Below are 16,745 nucleotides of genomic sequence, written 5' to 3'. Positions count from 1 at the left end.
TTCTGGCACTTCTCAGGTGGGTGCCATTGCCATTCCAAGAGAATGAGGGAGGTGTTTGTGGTGAGTTCTGGCACCTCTTTTTCTAGAAAAATAGCACTGCATATAGCCATCAGAACTAGCAACCACTGATTGATAAATCATCTTCCATGAATTTGTTTCATCCTCCTTTAAAGGCATCCAAGATTCTATCGCAGCTGACCTGCACTCCCAAAATTGACCGACTGAAATATTGTATTGTGTAGGATTTCTAGGACATTAAGAACTATGAGGAATGAATATATTTCAGGGTCAGAATCACAGATCCTTATTATAGCCCAGTTTTGGAAACGGCATCCCTATTGAACTGGCTTAACAGAGTTTGGCAATTGGCCCTAATAGACAAATTGACCAACAAAATACAACCAGCCTAAGGATAGAGACATAATGACTAATTGACAACTGACTGGTACTGTTTTATTGATTACATGAATAAGAAGAAAAATCCAGAACTCTTGCAGACATCCAAGCCCCGCTCCCTGGTTGCTCTAGGTTAAATCATATTCTACCCTTTAGATTGACTGTGTATTCTTGTGCTGCATTTTCACTGCATACCTTGATTTTTTGTTTGTTAAGGGTATGAGTATGTGTTATTTTCCAACCAATGAAGTTTTTTTTTTAAAAAAAAGAACTATCAGGAGCTCAAATGTCATTCACATCTAGAAACCAGGAGAGCCATTTAATTTCCCGGATTTTAAGGAATAGGAACAGGTTTCCTTTTGGTCTTCTGACTCTCAGGAAACCGTAGCTCAGTGGTAGAGCATCTGCTTTGCATAAAGAAGGTCTCAGGTTCAAGCTCCAGCATCTCCAGGTAGGCCTGGAAGAGGCAGTACCCTGCCGAATACCTTGGAGAGCTGCTGACAGTCAGTGTGGACAATATTGAGCGAGATGGACCAATGGTCTGATTCAGTATAAGGCAGCTTCCTATGTTCCCTGCCTCTAATCTTTAGGCATCTTCTCCAGCTTGCAACCCTACAGTTGGTGTTAGGTCTGTGGCTCTCATCAGCTCCCAAGCAGCATGGCTAATGACCAAGGTTGATGGGAGTTGTAGTTCAAGAACATCTGGCAGGCACCAGATTGAGGAGAGCTGGCCTGGAGGATTGAAGGTGGTCTCTCCAGCTGTTAGCTTCAGAAGAAAGCAATGCCCCAAGTAACAACAAGATCTAACTTGTTCGATTGCTGATCATCCAGATCTTTAATTAAATGCAACAATGTTCATCTTCTCATAATTGATAGCTGAATGATCTCTTTTTAAAAGAATTTCCCTGAGCCACCAGCAAATGCCTTAGGCCCAAATAAGAAGAAAAGAGGGACATGTTGCCTGCACAGTGCTAAGTTGAGAGTTTCTTTGTATCAGCTGCTGGGCGGAAGAATTTGTCATCCTTTAGTTCTTTAATAGCCTCATTAATATAATATAAGAGTTGTTTAAAAGATCTCTTAGTAATATACAGAGTGAGATTAACCAAGTACATTAGGGGAACAAACATCAAAAGCCAGAGATATTAGCATATAGAAAAACAACCTTTTATCTAAAATGCATGTTAACATCCTATATCTAAATTTCATTAATATAAACAGGAAAAAGGAAGCAAACATGTAAACTTGTTTTTCCCCTTTTAAGACAAGATGTCATTTGAACATTGGAGGCTGGTCTTACTTTAACAATTGGACCAGTAGAGAGAACCGTAACCGAAATACAGAAGCCTTCAGTCTGTGTCTGGACTGGCAATTTGACCTGCCCATGCTTGTTATTTGTAGAATTTAAGGTGGCCTTCAGATTGGCAAAAGCTACAGGCAATAGGCCTTTTCTTAGAGAAACACATTTATCAGCAAGAGGTAGTCATGCTCCAAAGTTGAGAAAATGGCATTGAATTCAGTTTGCTATTCAATAAAGATGTTCTTCACTTCAGCCCAGTTTTGAAGCCAATGCTGTACATGGTTTGCAAAGACCTCAGTAGCTGACATCAATTAGACTAGGGTGGTTACTGCAGAGTCTGTTTTTTATTCTCTTTCTCAAGAAGAGGGCTCTTGATACTGGGTATTCTTATTTTGTGGTATGCAGCTTGCAAGGTTCATCAAGTCAATAAATTTTGGCACCAGCAAATTTTTAAACAGTTTCCCCATGATGTCAGTTACCTTGGGTGCTTGCTAGCAAAATGATTGTGACTGTTGGTGCAACAATTTTGGCCTGAATTACATTTGAACTATCAAGCTGTGTCTTTGCAAAGGCCCACCCAGCATTATGTCTCCAACAGTGGACAGTCAGAAGACTCTGGGAAGCTCACAAGCAGGCTCTGAAGGTCATCATGGCCACCTCCTGTTGTTAAGATGCACTGAAATGTGTGGGTCTGTTGCACAGGTTCTTCAGATGTTCTAGGAGGTCCACCTGCTTGGCATTTAGAAAGTCCCAGATTCAGCTGCCAGCATCTCTCTAGGCAGGGCTGAGAAAGACTCCCTGCCTGAGTGGCTACGTTTCCGTGTTTGAGTTTGAGAGATCTCAAAGGGCAGCACATGAGTTGAGTTCAATTTGGGTTTTGTATGTGATGCATTGTTGCCTGCCTGCCAGCAACTGACACATTCAGGCCTGACCTTCCTTTGGGGTGTGCCATTTTCTGGATATGCGTTCTGTTGGACCACTTTGGCATGGGAGGCATCTCTCCAACTTCTGCCTCATCAATTAATGTGAGAGGTGTTCCGCCTGTAGGTGTGAGGTTTGTGCAGCCTGTGTGCTGGGCTCTGGCAGCCTGCTCTGCATATGCCTGCCAACTGGCCCTGCTGGTGTTATGTCGCTTTTTTGCAGACCTTCCTGCCAATCTACATTCTCCTGGTGTTCGTAGCAGAGGGAACATTCAGTGGTGGAGTGACAGGCCTTTGGCTCTGGTTTCAGCCCATGAAGCAAGATGCTCCAAGGAATATACAACCTCGTTCCCTGGCAGTGCAGAGAGAAGTCCAATGCACCGTTCAAACCACTCTGTTCTTTCTGTGGTTAAGAGATTGCTCAGAACATTGAAGTGAGATGAGCAGGGATTTTCAGGAGTGGAAGACTACCCTGATGTGCAATTTTAATCCATGAAGTTATTGTGCATATTGTCTCGTCCACAACGAAAAGCTTCCCCTAGCTTTTGCTTAAGGTTTTAGTAAGACGACAGGTTAAAGCAGCTTTTGAGAAAATGGTACAGAAACAATGGGAATGCTTAAATGAATATTTACACAAACAGGGATCAAACACGAAAATTTGGTTGTGCTTAGACTAACCTTGTGAAGAATACAGAGAATACAAAGATTAGATGAAAGAATTTAAGGAAAGGAAGTGACTGAAGAACAGATGTAAAGGTGAATTAGAAAACCAAGAGATGTGTGGTGAATGCGGTGGAAGTCTTTTATAATATTTTAACTACGATTTATATATTGTAATGTTTGAAGTATGAATTTGGAATTATTGATTATGAAAAGTATTTTTTCTCTTCATTCTTTTTCTTGTTTCTTTCTTTTATCTTTTGTCTTTCTTCCTTTCTAGTCTGTGTTCTGGAAAATCGTGTAGATAAATGTTTTTATGTATGGTTATGTATTGTTTCTATTTTTTTTTGTAACATCTAATAAAAATTAAAAAAGAGGATTATTATTTTTTAAATACTTATCTATAGCAAATAAAAGCACAGAGGTAAACACATCCAGCAATAGCTATTCTAGATATGTTCCCTTATCAATTTGCACCTTAAGAAGATAGGAAAAGTGATGCCCGGTTAATCCAGCATCCTGTTCTCACAGTGGCCAACCAGATGACCCAATGGGAAGCCTACAAAGAAGACCAAAGTGCAGCAAGACTCTCCCAACTCTTAGCAACTAATATGCAGAGACTGATAGTGGAGCCTTTGATAACCTTAAGCCTGCATGGATTTGTCCAGTGCTTTTTTTCTGGGGGGATGCAGGGGTACGCATACCCCTAAACATTTTGTGAATCTAATGGGAGAAGAAACTTCCCCCCCCTTTAAAACAGTTTCTTCTCTAGCATGGTGAATCGTCAGTTCCATTGCTGCCCCCGATGGCAGCCTCATTGCCTCTCACGATGTTTCCTGAGTCTCAGACGGAAGCGAGCATTTAATGAGAGTACCCCTACACATTCCCCCCCCAGAAAAAAAGCACTGGATTTGTCTAATCCTCTTTTAAAGCCATCCAAGTTAGCGGCCAATAACTACCTTTGGTGGGAGTGAAGTCCATAATTAACTACATGGTATGAAAACATAACATTTTATTTATTTATTAAATTTATTTGCCACCTTCCCCTTACAAAAATATTAAACTCAAAGCGACTTACAAGATGAAACATTAATAGTAGGGATAAAGCATTTTGAAACACACAGTGCTTTTTTTCTTTAAAAAAATGTTTGGGGTACTCTCATTTTGACTCAAGAAAACCACCATTTTATAGTTCAAATTGAGAAAAATAAATACAGTAAATGGACAAAGATTCACAAAATGTTTAGGGGTATGCATACCCCTGCGTCCCCCTCAGAAAAAAGGACTCTCTCTCTGTGTGTGTGTGTACCCCAGATTCAACTCCACCCCGCTAAAATACAGAAAATGTAGATCAAAAGACCTGGGACAACAACAATGCAATGGTTTTGCTTGGCATCTAAAAACAAATGCCTCCCTGGGGCGAGCATTCCATAAACAGGGAACTCTTTACCTGTAAGAAAAACCGTCCTCGGAGGGGCCACATGGAAAAGGGCTTCAGTTGAAGAAGGGAGGGTTTGGGCTGGTTCATGTGGGAAGATGCTGTCCTTGAGGTATTTGGGTCCTGAGCCACAGAAGGCTTTCTGGGTCAAAAACAGCACTTTGAATCGGGCCCAGAAACTAACTGGTAGCCAGTGAAGTCAGGACTGGAGTTATGTGCTCAGACTCAGTGTAGTATTGGGGGGGGGACACAGGGGCTGTTGCCCTAGCACAAAATTGTTAGGGGTGCAAAATTTCAACACCTGGTGCCGCCTCAATACAGCTGTGCGCTTCCGTCAATGGACCATTGAAAAAGGCTTCTCCATGTGAACGAGGAAGTGACCTCTTCAGGCAACAGAACGACTCTTCTTTTCTTATCCCTGCGGCTGCGATCTCATGGGTGACGCAGATGCTGTTAGGCAGTTGAATGCGCATGCATAGTTGAATGTGCATGCATACTTTCTCCATTTCCCTCCCAACCACCCTCTGGGTGGCCCCAGGAGCCAGCAACCCACGCTACACCACTGCTCAGACTGTTCTGTCCTAATGAACAACCTGTCTGCTGAATTCTGCACCAGCTGAAGTTTTCAAACCATCTTCAAAGGCAGCCTCATGTTTAATGTGTCTACAGTGGTACCTTGGGTTAAGAACTTAATTTGTTCTGGAGGTCCGTTCTTAACCTGAAACTATTCTTAACCTGAGACACCACTTTAGCTAATGGGGCCTCCTGCTGCCGCTGCACTGCCGGAGCATAATTTCTGTTCTCATCCTGAAGCAAACTTCTTAACCTGAGGTACTATTTCTGGGTTAGCGGAGTCTGTAACCTGAAGCATCTATAACCTGAAGCGTCTGTAACCCAAGGTACCACTGTACACAGCTCCTGTTTGTTTGCAGCGATTTGAACCTATGGAAAACCTGTTCAACTTCTAGGTACCCATGGGTCTCTTTAGAGCATTGGCTTGGGAAAGCACTCTGTTTATAAACAGAAAATCACTGACTTCATTTGGGGACTGAGGTGGTTGCCACTAAAGCCTGCCCCATTTTCCTGCTCCATCTTTCAAGGCTGCTGGCTCCATCGTTCTTGCATTGGCAGCAATTTGCCCCAAATTGCTCTCACTCGATTTCATGGCTTTACTGCATTATTTCACCCCTCCAGGCAAAAGGAGGGAAGGAGAGACCTTCAGACTATCATCCAGCCTGCAGCGCCAGGGGCAGCGGGCAGAGGCGTGAAATCTCCTGCCTCTCCAACACGCCCAGGTTTCTTTTCAACCTTAACAACATGTGTCACCACATTTCACAATGAATTTAGCTGTCATTCATGTTTCATTAGGGTAAGTGCCTTAAAAACAGATTAGAGACTCAGCTAATTTACTCATTAGTAAAAGGAAATTAGCCATTTGAGATCTACTCTAATAAAATTAGCCGGGTGACAAATGCTTTGTTGCTGTGTTTATTAGATTACCATGCTTGCTGCATTTTAAAGGCATCAACAACCCTTCAGAAGCAGTTCTCCAGCTTTACTCTTCCCTTTCCTATATTTACTTCTGGATTTCCCCCCTGGCAAATTAAGGAGAGAAGACAAAGAGAGGCAGTCTGCAGGGTGTGCGTACGCTGAACATGGTTAGCAAAAAACGAATGGCTGCTCCTACGTGGATTGGAAGATTTTGCCCTTGGCGCCTGTCTCTGCACCAGCTGATTCTCATCCGACTTGTCCCAGAAAACGGAGTGAGGAGGAGCAGTACATGCAGTCCAGACCTCAAGTGCTGTCCTGCTCTGATTTGGACTTTATTTCCTTAGGATTGTATCCAGCTAAGTAAGTTCTACTCAAAGTAGACCCATTGAAACAACATGACTGAATTTGGTCATGCCCATGGCAGACCGTCCAAGTCTCTCTATTTCCCAGGGACACTCCTGGATTTACAGAAGCTGTCCCGGTTTCTGATTTGATCCTGGAATGTCCCATTTTTCCTTAGGATGTCCCTATCTTCATTGGAGAAATGTTGGAGGGTATGGAGTTATGTAGCCCACAGGCCAAGGAGATAAGTAACTATACAACCTTCAGAAGACATCTGAAGTCAACCCCATATAGGGAAGTTTTTTTTTAATGTTTGATGTTTTATTATGTTGTTATATATATTGTAAGCTGCCCAGAGATGTGTGGGGTATAAATGTTGTTGTTGTCGTAATTTACCATATTTTTCCATGTGTAAGACAATGGTTTTTGCTAAAAAAATTAGGCAAAAATTTGGGGTCATCTTATATATGGATAGCAGAGGGGGTGGGTGGGTAATCAGTGGTGAGTGATTGGCATTTGTAGTGAGGTGAGTGGGTGGTGATTGGCGACTGAGGTGAGTGGGCAGGTGGGCAAGATCAGCGATGGCTGCAGCAAGCGGGCAAGTGATTGGCAGCTGCAGCGAGTGGTCATGCGGTCATGCGATTGGTGTTGGTTGTGGTGAGTGGGTGGTTGCGCGATTGGCCGTGGTGACCTCCCAAACAGCTTTGGTCAACCTCCCCTCAAAAGCTCAATAACTCAAGAAACATTGATTTCTTAATTTTGGGTTCAAAAAATTAAGGGTCGTCTTATACATGGGGGCGTCTTATACATGGAAAAATACAGGTATGATGATGATGATGATGATAATGATGATGATATAGGATGTCCCTATTTTCATCGGAAAAATGTTGGAAGGTATACCATGGATTTCAATAGGTCCACCTGGAATTAAATACAGCAACACTTGGTGGTGAAGTTAGCTCATTGTTAAGAAGGCACTATATTGCCTGCAATGTCCATTATGCTTGCCTTGAGCTGCAGTATCACAACCTGCAATTGGTTTGCGACCTGACCTTAGACCGAAAGCTGGAGAAAGGGTGAGAGAAGGTAAATGCCAAGGGTGTCTGTGGGGGGTGTCAGTGATAGAGCACTCAAACGGCAGGGTTCCTTTCATGGAGGTTGAGGCTACTAATGGCTACCAGCCACATTGCCTACCTGTCGGAGGCCGTATGCCTCTGAATACCAGTCCTGCTTGTTGCCTTCCTGAAGGCATCTGGTTGGCCACTGTGAGAGCAGGATGATAAACTAGATGGGCCACTGACCTGATCCAGCCATAGAGATCCTCTTTAATTCTTGAAAGATCCTGGGTTCAGTCCCAGCCAACGGTGTAGTGTTTGTGTATGGGGGGCCCAGGGGTGGTTGCCCCAGGTGCAATATTGTTAAGGGTGCGAAATATCAACATCTGGTGCTGCCTCAATACAGCCGCATGCTTCTGTTTCTGGGTTCCATGGAAAAGGGCTTCTCCATGCAAACCAGGAAGTGACCTCTCCAGACAACAGAACAACTCTTCATTTCTTATCTCTGTGGCTGTGATCTCCTGGGTGACGTGAATTCCGCTAGGCAGCTAAATTTGCATGTGTACACCGTCTGTTTCCCTCCTCCCACCTTCATGAAGCCCCAGGCACTGGCAACCCCTGATCCCAGCCATCCTTACCTAAGAGGCACCCTTCCCACTGGAAGCACCCTTCCCACCAGCCCCATCAATATTGGGCAATTCATAGGCATTTTCCTCTGCCATATTTTTTTCCTGTGCCCACCAGAAGCATTGTTAGGGTGTGGCCCTGGATACCCAAGAACCAGATTTTTTCTCCTACCCTCTCCACCAGGGAGCCAGTGTGGTGTAGTGGTTAAGAGCGGTGGACTCGTAATCTGGGGAACCGGGTTCGATTCCCCGCTCCTCCACATGCAGCTGCTGGGTGACCTTGGGCTAGTCACACTTCTCTGAAGTCTCTCAGTCCCACTCACCTCAGAGAGTGTTGTGGGGGAGGAAGGGAAAGGAGATTGTTAGCCACTTTGAGACTCCTTCGGGTAGTGATAAAGCAGGATATCAAATCCAAACACACACCAACCACCTTCACCTCCCCTCATTTTAAAAACTTCAACCACCACCACCACCACCACCAACCAACCAACCCTTACAGGCTAGCTTTCCATTTGAAAATTGCACTGAATTGGCATCTACACAAAGACATGCATTTTTGTGGTGAGTCTGGTGCCCGGGACTCTTTCAGGGACTTTGCAATGCTGCTGCTCATCTTAGGAGAGCGCTTGATGCATCAGATGCAAGTGGGCTGTTATGCATCAAAGCTCCCGCCCTAATGACTCTGACCGTCTTTGAGGTCTCACAAGATGCTTTATTTCTTTTTGCTGAAACAGCCTGAGACAACAGCTACTACCCCTCTGGAACTCTGGGCTAGATAGACGAGTGATCTGACTCAGCAAGAGGCAGCTGGGAATGTTCAAACCAGATCTAGATAGCGGAATAAAAAAGCTAATTAGGCACCTTGATCTCTCTTACAGGCACTTTGCTTATGCTCCCAACCTCTCCTTTGCAGCCTCTGTGAAGGCTCCCTGCAGAGGCGCTGTGAAGAAGCAAACGAGGCCTGTGATGCAAGATTGCCTTGATTAGAATCCTCTTTTCTGCCTGTAAACAGCAAGCGGCTTGATTGAGGTGATCGGAGCTCCGAAAGACCGATAGAAAAATGAGGGTCTTTGGGAAGGACCTGGCAATAGCCAGCCAGGAGGATGCTGGGATTCATTTGGGGAGTGGGGAAGGATAGCCACTTAAATGGCAGATTGTTATCCTTTGGCCCAATCCACCAGGACATTTTCCTGTGCAAACCTTGCTGAAATGAATGCGGAAGAGCAGCAGAAGGCAGCATGCAGGGATGCCCACTGAGAATTTTCCTCTCGATTCTGCCTCTGTTTATATGAAGACACAAAATGTGCTGAGTGCATAATAGTTAAATGGCTGTGCCTCTTACTGAATTTTCATATCCCATGCAACTGACCCACTGGCAGTCCGTAGCAGAGTGTGGCAGAGAGGAAACTCGCTCCTGGAAGATGGGAGGTCAAGTCCCATGTCAATGAATTGGGTGGCTTAAGGGGAAACTCTGCCTTGTCTATAATAATAATTTTTTTTATTTATATCCCGCCCTCCCCAGCCGAAGCCGGGCTCAGGGTGGCTAACAACAATAAAACAGTACAACAGTACAACACAACACAACACTCTAAAATCATTCATTATAAAATTAATTCAAATCAAACCAATGGCACCCATTGGGCCAGAGCTCCGCGAAGATTGCCGGAGGAGGGAGTCAGGCTGTGCCCTGGCCGAAGGCCTGGTGGAATAGCTCTGTCTTGCAGGCCCTGCGGAAAGATGTCAAGTCCCGCAGGGCCCTAGTCTCTTGTGACAGAGTGTTCCACCAGATCGGAGCCACAGACGAAAAAGCCCTGGCTCTAGTTGAGGCCAGCCTAACCTCTCTGTGGCCTGGGACCTTCAAGATGTTTTTATTTGAAGACCATAAGTTTCTCTGTGGGACATACCAGGAGAGGCGGTCCCGTAGGTACAAGGGTCCTAGGCCGTATAGGGCTTTAAAGGTTAAAACCAGCACCTTAAACCTGATCCCAGTGGCGTAGCGTGGGTTGTCAGCACCCAGGGCAAGGCAAGTAATTTGCACCCCTAACCCGTGGATTTGCGCCCCCTAACCCTAACCCCCAGATGTTGCGCCCGGTGCAGCCGGCCCCCCCTGCACTCCCCACGCTACGCCACTGCCTGATCCTGTACTCCACCGGGAGCCAGTACAGCTGGTATAGCACCGGGTGAATGTGATCTCGCAGCGAGGACCCCGTAAGGAGTCTCGCTGCAGCATTCTGCACCCGCTGGAGTTTCTGGGTCAGTCTCAAGGGCAGCCCCACGTAGAACGAGTTACAATAATCCAGTCTGGAGGTGACCGTCGCGTGGATCACAGTGGCTATGGGCTTTGCATGCCCTTGGCCCCACTGTGGGATGATCATATTAGAGGATTTGATCATGGAGGATCCAATCCCACTGCAGGGAGCTTGAATAGACACTCTTCGGGTCACTTTGGCCCCTTGGGACATCCCTTCTCCAAGCACTAGTGGTCCAGGCACCTGTGTGGGTTGTTTGTCCTTCGAGGACCCCTCTTCTCCCCTGTCGTCTGCACTGGAATGGCCAGGCTGGCTGGCTGGGACTGTGTCTGCTCCGCTTTCCAGCTCTGTTCTGTCCTGGAACAAATCACCGTCTTGGATAACAGCCGATGTGTTTATCCCAAGGGATATGACTCTGAATATTAGGATGTCAAAACCAAGCGCATTTGCAATACGTTACTGTCAAAGAGGAAATAAAAAGGGAGTTTGGCTTATTTAATTTAGTGCAAGAGTCTGTTCAGGAGAGAGCGGAAAAAAACCCGAGAAAGCGGGAGCAAAAAAGAGAGACAGATGGGGACTCTGCTGTTTCCTTGGCAGCCTACAGTGGCAATTGGTGCTTAAAGTTGTAACCAAAGGAAAAACTCTTGGCCGCTTTAGAGGTAACGGGTGGGGAGGGAATGAGGTTCATTTCCTCCTCAACTCATGACCACTGTCTTCTCAACCAGTGGAGAAGGGACTTGGCTGCATGTCTTCTCAAGACAGCTGCATCATCTTGTGTTCTGAGTCATCTTGGCGGGTGGGGCAGTTATTCGGGACAGTTTTTCGGAAGATTTTAGGAAGTTGCTTAGTCCAGACTGTCATTCTTTGGAAGGTATGACGAGTCAGTTGCATACTGGCAACTTTAGTGTTCACAGTTAAAGTGAATTTGGGGCTCTTGGGCAATGAACCTACTTGCCCCTCCACCCCAATTTTTATAGTAAGAAAAGTGGCAGGAAAATGCACCACAAAGGATGAAATACTGAGAATGCCAAGAGATGTATAACTTCTGAGGAAACAAAGTGGAAATGATGCTCAATACCTCTGTGCACATCAAGGCAAGGTGGAAACTAAGCCAAGAAATAGATTGTCTGGAAGAGCCCAGAGTCAGTTGCTTGGTTCAGAATCATATTCACTAACTGGCAGCTGCTCTCCAGGGTGTCAGGCAGAAGCCTTTCCCAGCCCTGCCTGGAACTGCTGGGAACTGAACATAAGCCTCTGCATGCAAAATATGTGGGAATGTTCAGGGGTGCAGGAGAGGATATATTGTGAGATTATATCCTAATCCAACTTGTGCTAACAAGTTCCCAAAATATCAGCAGAGTTTATAGACATTCCCCTTTAAGTTTGCAACGGTAACGCTTGCACAGGTTCGCTACAACCTCTATAATAATTACTCTGGTAATTTCCCCTTTGTTCCCTCTTAAAATACAAGACACGACACAGTCTTTATAAAAGAGTTTACTCATGTTCTGTTCACAATATGATCCCAGAAGGCAGACAGGCTTAAAAAGGTAAAATACATTTAGAATCTATCTTATAGGAAGATAGTCCCTTTGTCCTCTCTTGGCTGGGAGCCAAGAGGACATCTCAGCAGATGTTGCTGCTTCCAAAGATGAAGATGAGAGAGGCAAGAGAGCAAGAGAGAGATGGCTGGTCTGCCCTGTGCTTTTATCATTACCTGCACAGGTGAGGCCACACCCACCTCTGGTCACATGCGGAGGAAGTCTGTCCCAGGAAGTTTACCTGCTTGCTGGACAGACATCCCTCCCCATGTCTTAACATGTACACTCTAGGAATGTTGTAATTGACTGCTCCTGTGTTTTACATCCCACAAAATAAACCTGTACGAAGCTGCCTTATACTGAGATACAGTAGACCACTGGGTCATCCAGTTCAGTATAAGCTCTATTTGCAGAGCTGGTTCTCCAGAGTTTCAGACAGGGGTTTTTCTCAGCTCTACATAGGGGGGGGGGGCGGCTTAAATATAAGCAAAGCTCCTGGCCTTCCTCAAAGCACTGGCAAGATCAGGTGCTGGCTTTGCCAGCTGTTTCTAGCATGTTGGCACAAGCCGATGTGTATATATGTGCCAGGTCAGGATGCAGGAAGTCAGGTGTGAAGTCAGTTCTCTGCAAAGCCCTCGCCTGGCAGGTCTGCTTCACAGGTCACAAAGGTAACTCTATGGCAGGGAACATGCCAATCCCTTCAAGGTTCAGCACCCTTAGTTGAAAGACCTCTGGGGGACAGAGCATTGGATTAGGTGGACCTTGATCCAACCCGGCAAGGCTGTTTTTGCTATTTTGTTTTTATCACTGGTGTAGAGTCGGGAAAGACCTTAGCATGAGATCCTGGGCATCTCCTGATCAATACTTTCATTTGCACTCCACATTCACCCAGAAAGCCAGTGTGGTGTAGTGGTTAGACTGCTGGACTAGAACCTAGGAGACCAGGGCTCAGATCCCCACACAGCTTTGAAGCTCATGGTGTGTTTTGGGCTAGACACTGTCTTTAGCCTAACCTCCCTCACAGAAGAAGAAGAAGAGTTTGGATTTGATATCCCGCTTTATCACTACCCGAAGGAGTCTCAAAGCGGCTAACATTCTCCTTTCCCTTCCTCCCCCACAACAAACACTCTATGAGGTGAGTGGGGCTGAGAGACTTCAGAGAAGTGTGACTAGCCCAAGGTCACCCAGCAGCTGCATGTGGAGGAGCGGAGACGCGAACCCGGTTCCCCAGATTACGAATCTACTGCTCTTAACCACTACACCACACTGGCTCTCAACAGAGGTGTTGTGATGATAAAATGGGAAGGGGGAAAACCATGTACGCCCCTCTGAGCTCCTTGGAGGAAAGGTGGGATATAAATAAATAAAATTAACATGATGGGAATTGGTAAGAAGATATATTAATTCTATTTAACCCTCTGGAGACCCACGTGTGAGTTAACCACATAGGAATGAAATGGTTAATGCCTGGTTTGTTGTTTTTTTTTTTAAACTGCAGGGCTAGCACACAGAGAGCACCAGTAGCAGAGTATTAAGTTCTGTTGCTAGGCAGATTAATGGAGCATAGGAATAGGCTATTAAACCTTATTTATTTTGTTCCAGCTTCTTGAGGCAACTGCCCCCCTTTTTCAATAAAACAGACCACAGACTGCAAAGTAAATTTAAAATGTTTTACTTACAGCTTCTAGGCCTCAGGCATACATTTTCCCTTCTGCAACAGCAATAAAATAATGCAAGTAAAATGCTCTGAGAAGTGCAGCAAAGCAGCCTGGGGCTAAAGGGTATTGTGAGGCATGTCCGTCTCCACAGCGTGCAGCATGAAGAGAGGGCAAGAGAGAGGGGAACAGGAAACAAGCTTCACTTCCTCCCTCTCAGGAGAAGAGGGGGCGTGACCTCACTGAGCCTGCTCTAGCAGTTAGAACTCTGTGGTCCTTAACCTCTTCATATACTAACTAGTAAATATCACTGTTACGCTTGACTGCTAAAATTTCCCACGATAAATACATTATTGAGTAATTAAAACAAGGCCCATAGAATGTCTAAGTGAGCCTACGTATCTGGAGAAGCTTCTGTCTGTATTTAGAGTCTTGTTTTTTTCTTCTTCCAGAGATCAACACAGGAGACTCGCCTCTCTTGAAGCTGGTGACAGAATGCCTCCCAGTACCAATTGCTGGGAATTTCAGGTGTGTGTGTGTGTGTGTGTGTGTGTGGGGTGTTGTTGTGCTCAGGTCTTGCCTGTGGGCTTTCCCTTGGGGCATCTGGCTGCCCACTGTGAGAAAAAAGTGCCGGACTCGATGGGCCTCAGCTGTCCTGAGCTGCAGGGCTTTTCTTGTGTTCTTAGGTACAGGTGATGGTTTGCTCTGATGCTATCTGGGCAATTTCGCAGTAACCTCAAACCAAATGTAAAGCTTTATGGCAACTACTGTTTTATTCCAAGGAGCCCTCAGCGACATCCCCCCAACCACTGCACTGTACATCTCTTTACACCAAGGTTGATCTTCCTCCTTCCCCCTTACAAAACTATTTGGTTGAAAATGGGCCTTGGCATGTGGGCAAGGGGAGGGATTCACCAACTTGTGTGGTGTGGATGTGCATTTGGAGATTCGTCTGCTCTCAGGCAAGGGAAGCCAGAATTTAATATTTTGCAAAGCCTCTTCTTGACTCCTCGGGGAAGTTTCTGAATTGGCCGTGTGCCAATTAAGAACCATAAAAGTACTCTTAAATAAATAGATATAAAGCACACATCTCCAGTCGGCAAGTACCGGGAGGAAACAGCTTATTGTGTCCCTTGGAAAACTGTGTGTTGCACTGGGCAGCTCAGAGGAGATGGAAACAGCATGAATGGGACCCACAAGCTGCATCTCCTTCAAAATCAAAGGATAGATTAAGGATACGGCGTTCGTGTGTGTTTTGTGCTGGCGGTCCCTGCAGAATCCTCTGTGTTCTCTAATATCTGTTTGTGGGAGTTTCTTTGCTCACTGCTGAAAGAGGGAATGGCTGAGGTTTCCAAGAACAAACCCCACAAAGAGCATGCTTTTGTGGGGTGGGTGGTGGTGGAGGAGAGAGAAATCTACTCCTCCATCCTAGCCATCTGTCTTGTTTTCAAGATGCAAGTTTCCACACAACCCTTTTATCAGCGAAGCATCTCAGAAGCAGTAGTTGAAGGTGAAGTTTGATCTTCTTGCCTGCGCCAGGAATGAGGGCACGGTAAGGATTCGTCTCAGGCTTCTTCAAAGCAGGTAACTGTTGTGTCAGTTGCCAAGCAAATTCTGGACCACGCAGAGGGAGGGGGCTTCTCATTTAAGCCTGAAAGTATGTGTTAGGGAGCCACTTCTGGATATATATCCAGATTGGATGAGATTAAAAGATGCCACCCCTTTTAAATCGTACGGCACCTAGTAAGTTATAGGATAGCCGATTTTAGAAACAAATATTTCTGGAATAGTGGTAATGATGCTGTCTCATTGGGATGATACTTTGCCAGTTCCACATGATTTAGATGGAAGGACAGAAAGCTGTAGCCATTTTTGTTAAAGTAGTGGAGTCACAGCACTGCATGCACAGAACCAGAAAGCACTATGGGTGGGTTCACAGGTGTGCACCCATCATTTGATGACCGCTTCATTAAGTGATGACTTACATGCATGGCTGGACTATCGGTTGCAACTTGTGGGTGGAATATCATTTTGCAACAGACAGTACCTTCCCATCTTTCACATCACACCTGGATATTCCTTTAGTGTGGAGAACAATGTGGGGGGAAGGTTTGTAGCACCTGGCAAAGCAGAAGTTCCCCAGAGCTGCTGCTTTGTTTGCAGAAGTCCAATATCCTGTTTCAGCTCAGTGGCCAGAAAGATTCCTCTGGGAAACCCAAAAACAGGACACAAGCAGAACAGCACCTGCCTATGATTGCTCCACAGGACCTGGTACTCAGAACCAGACAGCCTCTGAGAGATAAAAAACATGAGGAAGAGGCCTGCTGCATCAAAGACATACCCAGATATCTCTTTGAAGCCCATGAGCAAGGCTAGAAGGAGCTACCCCTCTCTCACTTTGCCTCCCTAGCAACTGGTATCCAGAGATATATTGCCTCTGAACATGGGGGTTTGATAATATTTGATAAATAGCTTTACCAACTGCACTGGCTCCCAGTGGAGTACAGGGTCAGGTTTAAAGTGCTGGTTTTGATCTTTAAAGTTCTACATGGCCTAGGACCCATGTACCTACGGGACTGCCTCTCCTGGTATGCCCCATGGAGGACCTAGTCTCAACTAGGGCCAGGGCCTTTTCTGTACTGGCCCCGACTTGGTGGAATGCTCTGTCACAAGAGACTAGGGCACTGTGGGACTTGACATCTTTTCGCAGGGCCTGCAAGACAGAGCTGTTCCTCCTGGCCTTTGGTTTGGACTTACTCTGACCCTTATGTTGCCCTCCCCTTATGGTCTTGATCTATTGGCTACTTTTAAAATGAGGCTGCATTTTAACCTGTATTTTAAATTGTCCCCCTTATGTTTTTACTGTGATTTTATTGGTGTTAGCCGCCCTGAGCCTGGCTTTGGCCGGGGAGGGCAAGGTATAAATAAATTATTATTATTATTATTATTATTATTATTATTATTATTATTATTCCATCATGACCCATAGCTGCTGCTGTGTGTCTCCCTATGCCTTGCCTAAATTGTGCCCGTGTTGGAAAGACTAAATACTGAGGCTGTCTACATACTATGCAT

At 45.5% G+C, this 16,745-nt stretch overlaps 1 long non-coding RNA gene across 1 annotated transcript; it reads left to right on the top strand.

Moving 5' to 3' along the window:
• The first annotated feature begins 6,502 nt into the window (after positions 1-6,502).
• Positions 6,503-15,864, top strand: LOC310750794. Its single transcript, XR_014542281.1, has 4 exons — positions 6,503-6,562; positions 9,104-9,254; positions 14,123-14,198; positions 15,834-15,864. It is a non-coding gene; the product is annotated as an uncharacterized lncRNA (long non-coding RNA).
• The last annotated feature ends 881 nt before the right edge of the window (positions 15,865-16,745 follow it).

The sequence above is a fragment of the Podarcis filfolensis genome, assembly GCF_964270895.1.
Source record: "Podarcis filfolensis genome assembly, chromosome: 15".
NCBI lineage: Eukaryota > Metazoa > Chordata > Lepidosauria > Squamata > Lacertidae > Podarcis > Podarcis filfolensis.
Note: the sequence above shows the minus strand (reverse complement) of the source record. Positions and strands in the feature narration are given on the sequence as shown.